At 36.2% G+C, this 10,791-nt stretch overlaps 1 non-coding gene across 1 annotated transcript; it reads left to right on the forward strand.

The window, feature by feature from the left end:
• The first annotated feature begins 9,674 nt into the window (after nt 1–9,674).
• LOC116908433 lies at nt 9,675–9,842 on the forward strand. Its single transcript, XR_004388963.1, has one exon. It is a non-coding gene; the product is annotated as a U1 spliceosomal RNA (small nuclear RNA).
• The last annotated feature ends 949 nt before the right edge of the window (nt 9,843–10,791 follow it).

Here is a 10,791-nt window from a genome sequence, read left to right on the forward strand (position 1 = left end):
TGGACCTGCTGCTCCTGGGCCCTCCTCTACGGGTACCCAGAGGCCGTATACAGTTTCCTCCTGGGCCAGGGATGTGGGCAGGGGTGGGCAGCGTTGGTGGTCTCCTCCGCTCTGCTGCCTCAGGAGTGCCCGCCCGACCAGGCAGCGAGAACTCCCCTCCAGGGGGCCTGGGAGCAGAGAGCTGCTGAGGGCAGGGATCTGCCGGCCCGGGACTCTGGTGGTATTATTTTTAAATGGAATAAGATATATTTTATAATTTTATTAGATGGAACTGTTATACGTCTTAATTTTATTGTTGTTAATCTCTTCCCAAACTTGCCAGAGTTATATATATATATATATATATATATGAAACATAATTACTGTAAGGCTTAGTACATCCTGCAGTTCAGATATCACTATGGGTCTTGGAATATATCAGCCATGTATAAAAAAAGACTATTCTATATTAATATATTCTACCTAATATTCCAGACTGTTATGCTTTAATTCCTTTATTTCCTATTACATTTCTTTTTATTTACCTTTTCTACTCATTAGCCCAAAATTATTTGCACAGAGTAATGATATAATTATCAGTTTGCTTTATACATACATACATATGTTTTATATTCATACGTTTCACCTGCATGCATGTATGTGCATCATATGAATACCTGGTGCTAATGGAAGCCAGAAGAGGGCACTAGAACCCTTAAGAATAGGGACAAATTGTGAACTGTGCTGAAAGTTAAACACAGAGCCTATAGAAGAGTAAACTGCTCTGAAAGCTGGGTCATCTTTCCAGCCCTATACAATATATATCACAAGTAACTTAATTTATTGCTATCTTAATACTTCAAGACAGTGTTTATCTGTTGGAGCTTGAGAATGTCTATTTATTGATGAAAGTTTATTTTACTAATTATTCCTGCTTATCCAGATGGTTTTCAAATAGCTCCTATACCTATGGTCTATATTTCTAGTTATAACTTAGTATACTGACTTGATTTTCCAGTCCATGTAGTTTATATATAAATGATTCCATCCAAGCTCATCTGTTACACTTATGGTCCAATTCAATGTTTGTTTATTAGGAAACAATTTATTATATATTTCTGGTAGAGCTTCAAGACAAATGTACAGAATGCACCAATTTTTCAATAATTAACTTGCATTTTAAAATTTTGTGACCAAGTCTCTTGTTTTGTAATACTTCTAAAAATCATTCTCTGGTACAAAGAATTGAAAATCTGTTAGTTAGGACAAAGAGACTTTATCAGATGCTGCTTGTTTGAGCATGTCATCAACTCTGTTTCCTCAAAGTATGATTCATTTTTTTCTAAGGAAATTTATTTTCTTTTTTTGCAATTAAAATTTCCTTGTTATGAGAACAATAAAAATGCATACCAGTAAAAAGGGAAAGCTATTTCCAATATAAATTTTATTTAGAGACTTAATTAATCTTTTTATTTAATTTTTATTAAATATTTTATCATATTAATTAAAAGATTTAAAGTTATAATAATAATCTCACTTGAATCAAATAAAATTGTAGCAGAGAACTTTCTTTTGCTTTTGGTGAATTTAATAGTTTAATAGTTTTTATGTTTTCTACGAATGGAATAGATGGATCTTAAATGAAACTGAGATTTAAATATTATATGTAAAAGTTTTGTTTTCTTACTAGTCATATAGGAAGAACTGGCAACTGTATACATCACTTATACAGCTTATAAAATGGATAAAACCTCAGGTACTTCCAAAGCCATCACATGCTCTAACAGAACACTCATATTTGGTGGGCTTTGCTTGGAGGCATTCCTGCCAATAGTAGGCAAGATCTGTCTTCTTTTCCACTTTAGTGTTTGGAGACTCTAAATGAGTTTAAATTCTTCCCTTGGCATTGCTGATGATGCATGCTGTGAGAAAAGTGTGAACCTTGCCAAAGTTGCAGTTGCTACATTTGCTTTGCCAACCACAGAGCCCTCAGAATCTCTTTAGGGCAGGAAGCCTTGTTTGCTTCCTAGGCAGTTAGGTAGCTGTTATGTTATGCAGGTGGTCCTGAATCCTTGTCTAAGGATATCCCCGCTTCTAGATCTTATCCCTTTACAAGGATTCTAAAGATTCTGAAAGGTTTCCTTTCAGTGTCTGGTTAATGGCTTGTCCTTTAAGATGTATTCTAGAAGAAGGACCAGTTGCCATATGATACAGCCACATGTACATTATGTCCCTGAAAGCCTTCCAGAAGGGGAAGATGTGGAGAGAGAAGACAGTGATAGTAATGAATTTGTGCCTGTGCTGGGCTACAGTGATGTGTGCTCCTGTATTCATTTTCAATAAATTATTTAAAATGTGTTTTAGTAAACTTTTTAAAATGAACAAATTATAAACAATTAAAAATACAGAAGTAGTCATGGGATAAAATATAAAGAAAGAAAGTTTTATTGAGTAAGTCTTTTAAGCAAAATATTATTATAAGAGTAGAAAGTTTAAAATATACATTAAAAAGTTTGTAAAGTAGAAAGCCGCATTAACCTATGCTTAATTCACTATTAAAGAAACAAAGTATTTTTCTACAAATTGTGTGAGACTTAAGTATACATTGTTTATAAAGAATATAGAAATGAACAGTAACACACAGGAACTTAACCCACACTTCCTTTTTTTTCACTAAATACATAGACTAACTGCCAGCCATATAAGCTCCATGCATGGTACTGGGTTTGCAGATGTACTGTTTCAAAAATCGTTTATACTATATTATTGTTGGTCCCTTTGAATGTTTAGATATGTTTACATATATAAATTTACAACAAATTTATAGTAAAATTTCTGAAATATTCAGCGAAGTCACATGCTATTGAGGTTTATAATGTAGGATCACTAGGTTAAACCATACAGCCTAGGCATGTGGTAGTCTGTTCCTTAATATTCATGTACATATATTCTGTAATATTTACGCACTGAAAACACTTCATAAAGATGTGCTCTGTTTGAATTATTCTTCTAGGATATCCAAAACTATTTTTTTTTAGTCCTTTGTATATACCAGACCAATCAAACAACCTTTTTGTGTTTAGTACATAACCCTAAGTTTTGCCACTTCTTTTTCTGTTTAGAATGGACAACCACATGTGGTACTTGATTGAAATTCTATCTAAATATGACTACCCTTCAGCAAGAAATGTCATAGTCACTCTTGAGAAGTAGCTATTTAGGTCAACTGCCAAGGACAAACATAGGCTCATAGAGGGGTTCTTGAGAAAATGGGTGTTTGAAAGTGGTGAAAAAAAGACCTGAAGTTAAATCATGGGTTACAAGCTGATGGCCTATGTTCTACTCAAGAACTTTCCAGATTGTTCTCTCTCTCTCTCTCTCTCTCTCTCTCTCTCTCTCTCTCTCTCTCGACAGCTTTTTCTAGCAACTCCAAAAACTCTGTATACCTCATCTCTTGAAATTCAAACGTCCAGTCTTTTATTTACATATCAATTCAGTCATTACTACAGGTTCCCTTTTGATTATTCTGTGAATCCAGCCCCTTAATTCTCATAAAGAGAAAGCAAGCACATTTTTATTTAGCATTGTGAATGAATTCAGAGATATTCCTGCCTTTGTTAAGTAGGATGGTGAGCTATTTGGGTGGGACCTCACCAGGAAAGTACCATTCCTCCCATCCCTGGGCCTGGACCTAAATGCTCTTTATCCCAGGCTGACTTTGAACTGGAGAATCTTTGCCTTGTAAGTACAAACAAAAGCTTAGTTTGGTGGGATCTTGCCCTGTGATTACCACTCCTGAAATCTCTTTATCTCCTTCCTTAGTATCTTTCTGATAGGGTGGTTCATAGTGCAGCTGCCCCTGTTCTTTCTATGAAGCTCCTTATACAATTTATATTGCATCCTTATGTTTTGCATAGCTGAGAAATTATATGTGTGTTTGAACTCATGTTTTCAGAGTTCTTTCCTACAGCCTTAAAGGCTATCCTGAAGGTTTTGGCATTTACCATTTTGCTGACATATTAGCTACGCCCTAGCTTCCAGGACTTGTGCTGTCTCTGATTATTCTGGAGTCATTACCCTTGGCAGAGAGGACATTCCACAAAGGAGGAGCATGGAAGTGTGTACACTATTATAAAAAAGCCTTAAACCCACAGCAATCATCATCACTCATGGAGGTCCATACATTGCTGACTCTGTTCTAGGGGCAAGAGCCATGTCATGCCATCCTTTACATAGCCAAGTCTGACTCAGCTATCAACAAACGGTTTTATAAGAGAGTACTTTTGCTTACCACAGGCATCTTGATTAGTTCTATCAGATGGCAAAAAAACTAGGTGTAAAATCTAATCACATAACAGGTTATATGTTTTGCAAAGCCATCTCCAATTCTAGGACTTCCTAATTTTTATATTATATAAGTGTTAAGACCAACACATCCAAATCTAGTTTGTGTTACTTTCCAAGTTTAAAGAGGCCCACCATATCTTGCACATATGCTAGTAGATATTGCATGCAGAAACAAGCTTATTATATAGAGGGATTATGTAATCCCTGACCATCAAATCTCTTCAATTTCACATAAATGTTAGTCAGTAGCATTATTTCTGATGTAGCGCTTTTACCTTTTAATCACCATACCCTCAGACAGTGAAGTTTCAGCAGATCTATTGCGTCTCATCCGAAATAACTTAGACCTGAGACAAATATTAAAAGAATTATATTCCTGTTCCTAGCAGCTAAGCTCAGAACACTCAAGTGGCCTTACCAGTAAGAAAAGTTGACCTGCCATATCAAATGCCACTTGCTGGCCTGTATTGACATGTGCTAATTCAAAACACACACACACACACACACACACACACACACACACACACCACAGAGGAAAGTTGCAATTGGACTCATGCTTTTGGTTATAATGGCAAAACCCACCAATCAGATGCAGTTACTTTTTTTCATTGTTAAAATATATAATATAAACAAAGATGGGGAATAATTTGTCCTTTTTGTCTTCTTCAAGTCAGTAATGATTAACTTTAAATCAAACAGTTGACTCAGATATTTGATGACTCCTTATTTGCTTACATGGTAAGCTGAGCATAAAGAGACTTTAATTTTGCCTCTCTAACATATTACTCTTTCTCTATGCTTGGTATGCTGGATTTTTTAATTTATTCCATACCATCTATTTCTATGATATGTAACAGGAATCAAAATATGATAAGGACAGGATATTTCTGCTGTATAATATAATATAGTCCACAGCTTCCTATATAGTTCACAGTAACACTTGTCACAGGTGTAGTGATCCCACAGCACTGAAAACAATAGCAATTTCTATCTGTTGACTAGAAAATTTCAGATACTACATGTTTTATGTCAAGAGGTTAAAGAAACTATCTCTAGAAAATTAAACTACCTTTATTTTCTCAATGTAAAGGTTAATACCAAATTAGCCTTAATTAAAAGTTAGTTTCTTCAGTATTAAAACTATACCTAAAAATTCTATATACATCTATATACATAGGGCAGTGTATCTCTCTTTCTTTTAGTGAGCATTTTTTACAGTTAGATGGCAATTAACACACAGAGACCCCACAACCGATTAACATGTGAATGTTATCAGATACTACAGAAATTCATTCCTAAAATAGGACTTTTTTACAAACAGCTTCCTACAAGACTCAAGGGAACTTCAAGGCAAAAGCAAACTATGTAAGCAAAAGCAGGACTTCCAGGCAAGTAATTGTTTTCAGAACACAATGGGAATTTGCAAAGTCACATAGAAAACATGATGAAGACTTGCTAAGTTCAAGCTGAATAGTGGAGAGAGTCAGGCACCTGCAGTGCCAGTGCACTGGAGGTATGGAGGCACTAAAATCTTTTAACTAAGTTGTGAGTTATTGACATTTGAAAGGGAAAGTCTTATTGTTCTATTTTACAAATTCATAGGCATCCTGCTTTACAGGAATATGTTGTAAAATTATGTATATAATATATTTACATTCATATTCTATTGTTGATGAGACAAACCTCTACACATTTAGTTACTTAAACCAACATGAATGTATTATCTTATATTTCTGGAGATTGGAAATTTTATACAGATTCTACTAGATTAAAGTCAAGGTGTACATTAAGCTACTTCTTTAAGAAGGGATTTTTCCACTTTTTTTCTGATTCTCTAGGACACTAGCCTTCCTTTACCTCCTTCCCCATAGATTATGGAGGCAACAACATTATATCTTTGTGATGTAGCTGCTTGTACTATGAATATTTAATTATGTTTTCAAAAACTGTTTACCAGGAGAGGGTCTACATGCAGCTTTTGGGAACCTGTCATCAGTTGGTTCTGATTGGCAACAAAGTTGCCAGCATCTAATACTGGGGAAGGCTGACAGAAGCAGGATTTCAGGATTTCCCAGGCTTGGGAATAGGAGGAGCAAAGAGGAGGAGATTGGTTACCCCTTAAGAAAGTGTGAAGAGGGGAGAGACACAGAGGCCACTATGGGGTAGAGAAGCAAGGAGAGTGCCCTGGGCTCTGGGACAAGACAGCCCTAGTCCAGAGGCACCACAAATGGGTCTGGAGCAGGAGTGATTCTAACAGCCAGAGGCTAAACAGTAAGCACTATTATTAGCCAGGGAGGCATATGAAGGTTGTGTATGTGTCTTTCGTTTGGAAACATAAAGAATTGAGGCAGGTAGCAATACTGTACTGGGATTTATTTATTAGTAATTAACTATGGCCTTTTATTCTTAACTAACATCTATCTATCTATCTATCTATCTATCTATCTATCTATCTATCTATCTATCTATCTATCTCTGTCTCTCATGAGAGCTAGTGACCAAACTGCCTCTAGGGAATTTTTTATCTTGTTGATTTTTTTGAGATTATGATTTGATTAGTTTTTCCACATCTACACATTGTGTCCCTAGTAGACACATCTGCAAAACACTCTTTACGCTGAAGGCTCAGCGAATACTTCTAAAGAGAGGGTGAATAGATTTTTAAGAGCCACAGGATCATGAAAGTTGTTGTGAGATTGTATCTTCCATAATCTGTTTCACTTTCTGAGTCTATATTTTGTGTTCTCTTCTACTTTCATGACCTAATGCCTCTGACCCACGGAAAGGCAAGTTCTATTCAATCCTAGTGTCGTTCAGAGGAATGGCAAACTCTCTGGTCCTGGTACAAATTTTGCAGCATGTGCAAAATTAGCAGTTGCAGTTACCTCCTTTCAGATATTTACAGTCTCCTACCAAGACTAGCTAACTCCTTTCCTCTGGAATGTGTACAATAAATGACCTGAGATTCCATGTGATGGTATGATAGGTGTGGCTCCAGAGAGTATTCATAGCATGTATGATAGCAAGTATGATCCTAGATTTTCTGCAGGTGTGTCTTTTGTGTCTGCTCTTGCTTCATTTCCTTATTATCCCAGCCATGTTTCCAGAACCAAGTGGTGTAGCATGAAGGATGCTATAAATACTCCTTCAGAACCATACAGTACAGATTGCTTTGGATATATCTGGGAGTAAGACTAAGGACTTTGTGGCCAATCTTTTTTGTATACTAATTATCTACTCTATAACCCAGGTGTGTTGGGGTCAACATAACTTATAAGCATACTGAAAGTCAGCCAGAGAAAAACAAAAAGTCTTTGACATGATGTTTTTGCTATATGGATAAAAGATTGATTATGTCTGATAGGTCAATTGGAAGAAAGTCTTCTCTACAGCTGAACAGTTTAATGCCTGCCAGTTTTCTTGCCAAGCTATGACCTGATTTTCTCTTCTACTGAACCTGAGAACAGTTTGGCTTACCTGGAAATAAGTGCCAAGGAAGATAAGGGCATAGAAAATGAAACTCAAAATTTATTCATTAATTCCACGAAAGGAGGATGGCTAGACATTGTGGTATTCTCCAAGGGGATCTAAGGATGTTTATAGACTTCTTTAAATTCAAGATACTTCTTGCCCATGAGTGACACAAATACAGTCCTTAGCATATATGCAAAACTGTTGACTACATGTCCTCTAATTCTTTTTTAGTAAAACGACTAAAACCCGTTTTTAGGTTTGTTATGAATTTACATTATTTCTTCCCCCTTCCTTCTCCCTAGTTTCTACATAATTTTATTAAAATAAAACTAAAGAATAAATGAAATAAAGAGATTAACTAACTATATTCTACAACTCTTGAAGAGACAACTGCATTACATAGGCACTGAGATAACATTAGAACCCTCTTCAATTTCTGATATACTTCATCAAGTAAAATGGGAAGAAATACTTTGCCAAATCCAGTGAATTTTCATAAGGTCAAGTTTTATCTAAAAAGAATAAAATACAAAAAAACTGAAACAAAATAAAAGCAAATTAAATTTAGTTTAACCTCACTGGAAAAAAATGTGAGAAATTGGGCAATATAGGGTGTCTCATGTTTCGCCTCCCTAATCTTTCTTGCCTGTATTAAAATAAATTTCCATCTTGGATGCATAATGAATGTCTTCAAGAATTACTTTGAATTCATAAAACAGGGAACTGTATTTTATCCTATGAGCCATGAAATAAAGTGCTGGATCTTTTTTATTTCAGCATGCATGAGCTGATCCTCTTGCTTAAAGTCAATAGAAATAAAGTTTGATTATACGTGTCCAGTTTCAGAGATATTTTCCTCAGTGAAATGCAATTGTGCAATTCATGTATTAAATGAGAATTTAAATTTAGACAATGCATTTTGCACATTGGGTTTGGATCATCATAAATGTAACACCTTCTCTAATAGCACTCAATGAATTATTTCAAGGTCTATTTAAATAGAAAGTTCTTTTAATTATGAAAACAGACATAGCAAACTCTTCCCATAAATGGCCTCATATTGAAGGATTCCATTGCAGGTAACAATTTGTCATTAAAACTTAGAACATATTTAAAAGTAAGAATTGGTAAGCATTTAAAAAGCCCTAAGAATGAAAAAAATTGCAAAAATATTTTTGTTGGAGCAAACTTCTGTATGAGTTAAGAACTTCAAAACTGTGGTTTTCATACCATGTGCTCCTGTTATTTATATGATGATAAGCAGCCTCTCTGGCTTTTCAAGATGATGATGGGATAATGGTAGAGCTGATATGAAAACATACTGCTCGTTCAAGAGAAAGCCCAGGGCACAGTACAAAATACACAGAAATTGAAGAGTAACTATCTTTGAAAGAAAATTGGCATAAATAACACTTGCATGCCCTCATTTGTGTACCTTAAAAATGTACACAGTATGAGGAGGCCATAGCATAACTTGGGGCCCACTCACAGTGAAATTTGAGATAAGTCTAAAATAAGTTTATCACATAGTTTCTGTCCAATCTTAAATTTCAATACATAGGCAGAGAGGACACTCCAACTGGAGAAAAGTTAAAGAATAGTAACCTCATAGTGCTATAAAAACAATAAACTTGAAGCAGATTGAACCACCAGATGGTACCTTAGAAAGATCTCTTCTGTGTTAGAAGTCATATGTTTTCTACAACAAGATCAGTAAAACTCAGTAGAAAAAATCCCCAAATCTTAAAAAGAAAAAACTGTTATTAAAAAATATTTAAAATTAGTAGTTGAAGTTAAAGAAAATGTGCTGTGTGAATTAAAATTCCAAGAAAAACAAACAAACAAAAGCCACACAAGATACTGCATGGTGGTTTATCCTTACCTGGGAGGGGGAGACACCCCTGAGCACATAGGTAGTTTTCACAACCTACAGCCTATCCTTTGCACTTTGGCTGTGCCAAAGCCATCAGCATCCCATGTGTGGGAAACTCAGCCTCAAATTTTGTGGTAGTGAGGGACTGATGGCACTCGTGCTTCCTACTGGGCAATTCAGGAGTTTGCAGGGAGGATCCTGCAAGGTTAATCAGGATTAACCTTGATCAAGATTAAACCTCATGCTTGGGTAGAGTGAAAATGTTACCAGCCCACAGCCAAATTATCCTGGACTGTCTTTAATCACGTTAATAACCATTAATTGCTATTCTATGAGGCTTTTCCTAAAGGGAAAGGTAAGCAATGTCCGACAACCCCTGATATGATGGACCTAAGGACATCTGGTGAACCAATGAGTTTAATCAATGTTGCTCAATGAGGAGTTACTGACAGAGGCAGGGATGGTTCATAGGTATTTACATTACCAAAAAATCCCATTCAACCGTGGGTGATGCTTCCCTCAGCTGCAACCTCTGAACTCCACGAACCACTTCTAGGATCTAAGCTAGTTCAATGTAGTCAAACCAGTGACTACCAGTCAACAGAGGTACCTCAAATGGGGGTCTGGGAATTAAAAGACAGGGGTTGGGGATTTAGCTCAGTGGTAGAGCACTTGCCAGCAAGCAAGGCCCTGGGTTGGGTCCCCAGCTCGGAAACAAAGAATAATAAAAAAAAGACAGGGACAAGAGAAGAATGGGGCCAAGACAAAGTTCTGATCAAGATTCAACTTTGTTACCAAAGCAGCAAGCTTGTAAAAAGGCAAAAGCCTTAAGCCCAACTTCATGCGGCAGCCAAATGCATAGATTCTGTTTCTCAGCACAGATCTCTCTTATCCAACAAAAGCAGAACTCCCAACTCATGAGGGAAATTCCACCTGTGAAGGCAACACCAGCTGGACGGGCAACTCGTGCTATGCAGGTCAGGGCAGAACCTTCCACGGTCTGAGAGTATTTTCTCTCAGCTTCTGCTTATAGCTTCTGTAACATAATGAGGAAACTTCTCAATTTTAGCATTTTCTTCAGGACTTATCATGTTCCTTCACTTTTCTTCAGGACTTAC

Source organism: Rattus rattus, chromosome 8 (assembly GCF_011064425.1).
Source record: "Rattus rattus isolate New Zealand chromosome 8, Rrattus_CSIRO_v1, whole genome shotgun sequence".
In the NCBI taxonomy this organism is placed as follows: Eukaryota; Metazoa; Chordata; class Mammalia; order Rodentia; family Muridae; genus Rattus; species Rattus rattus.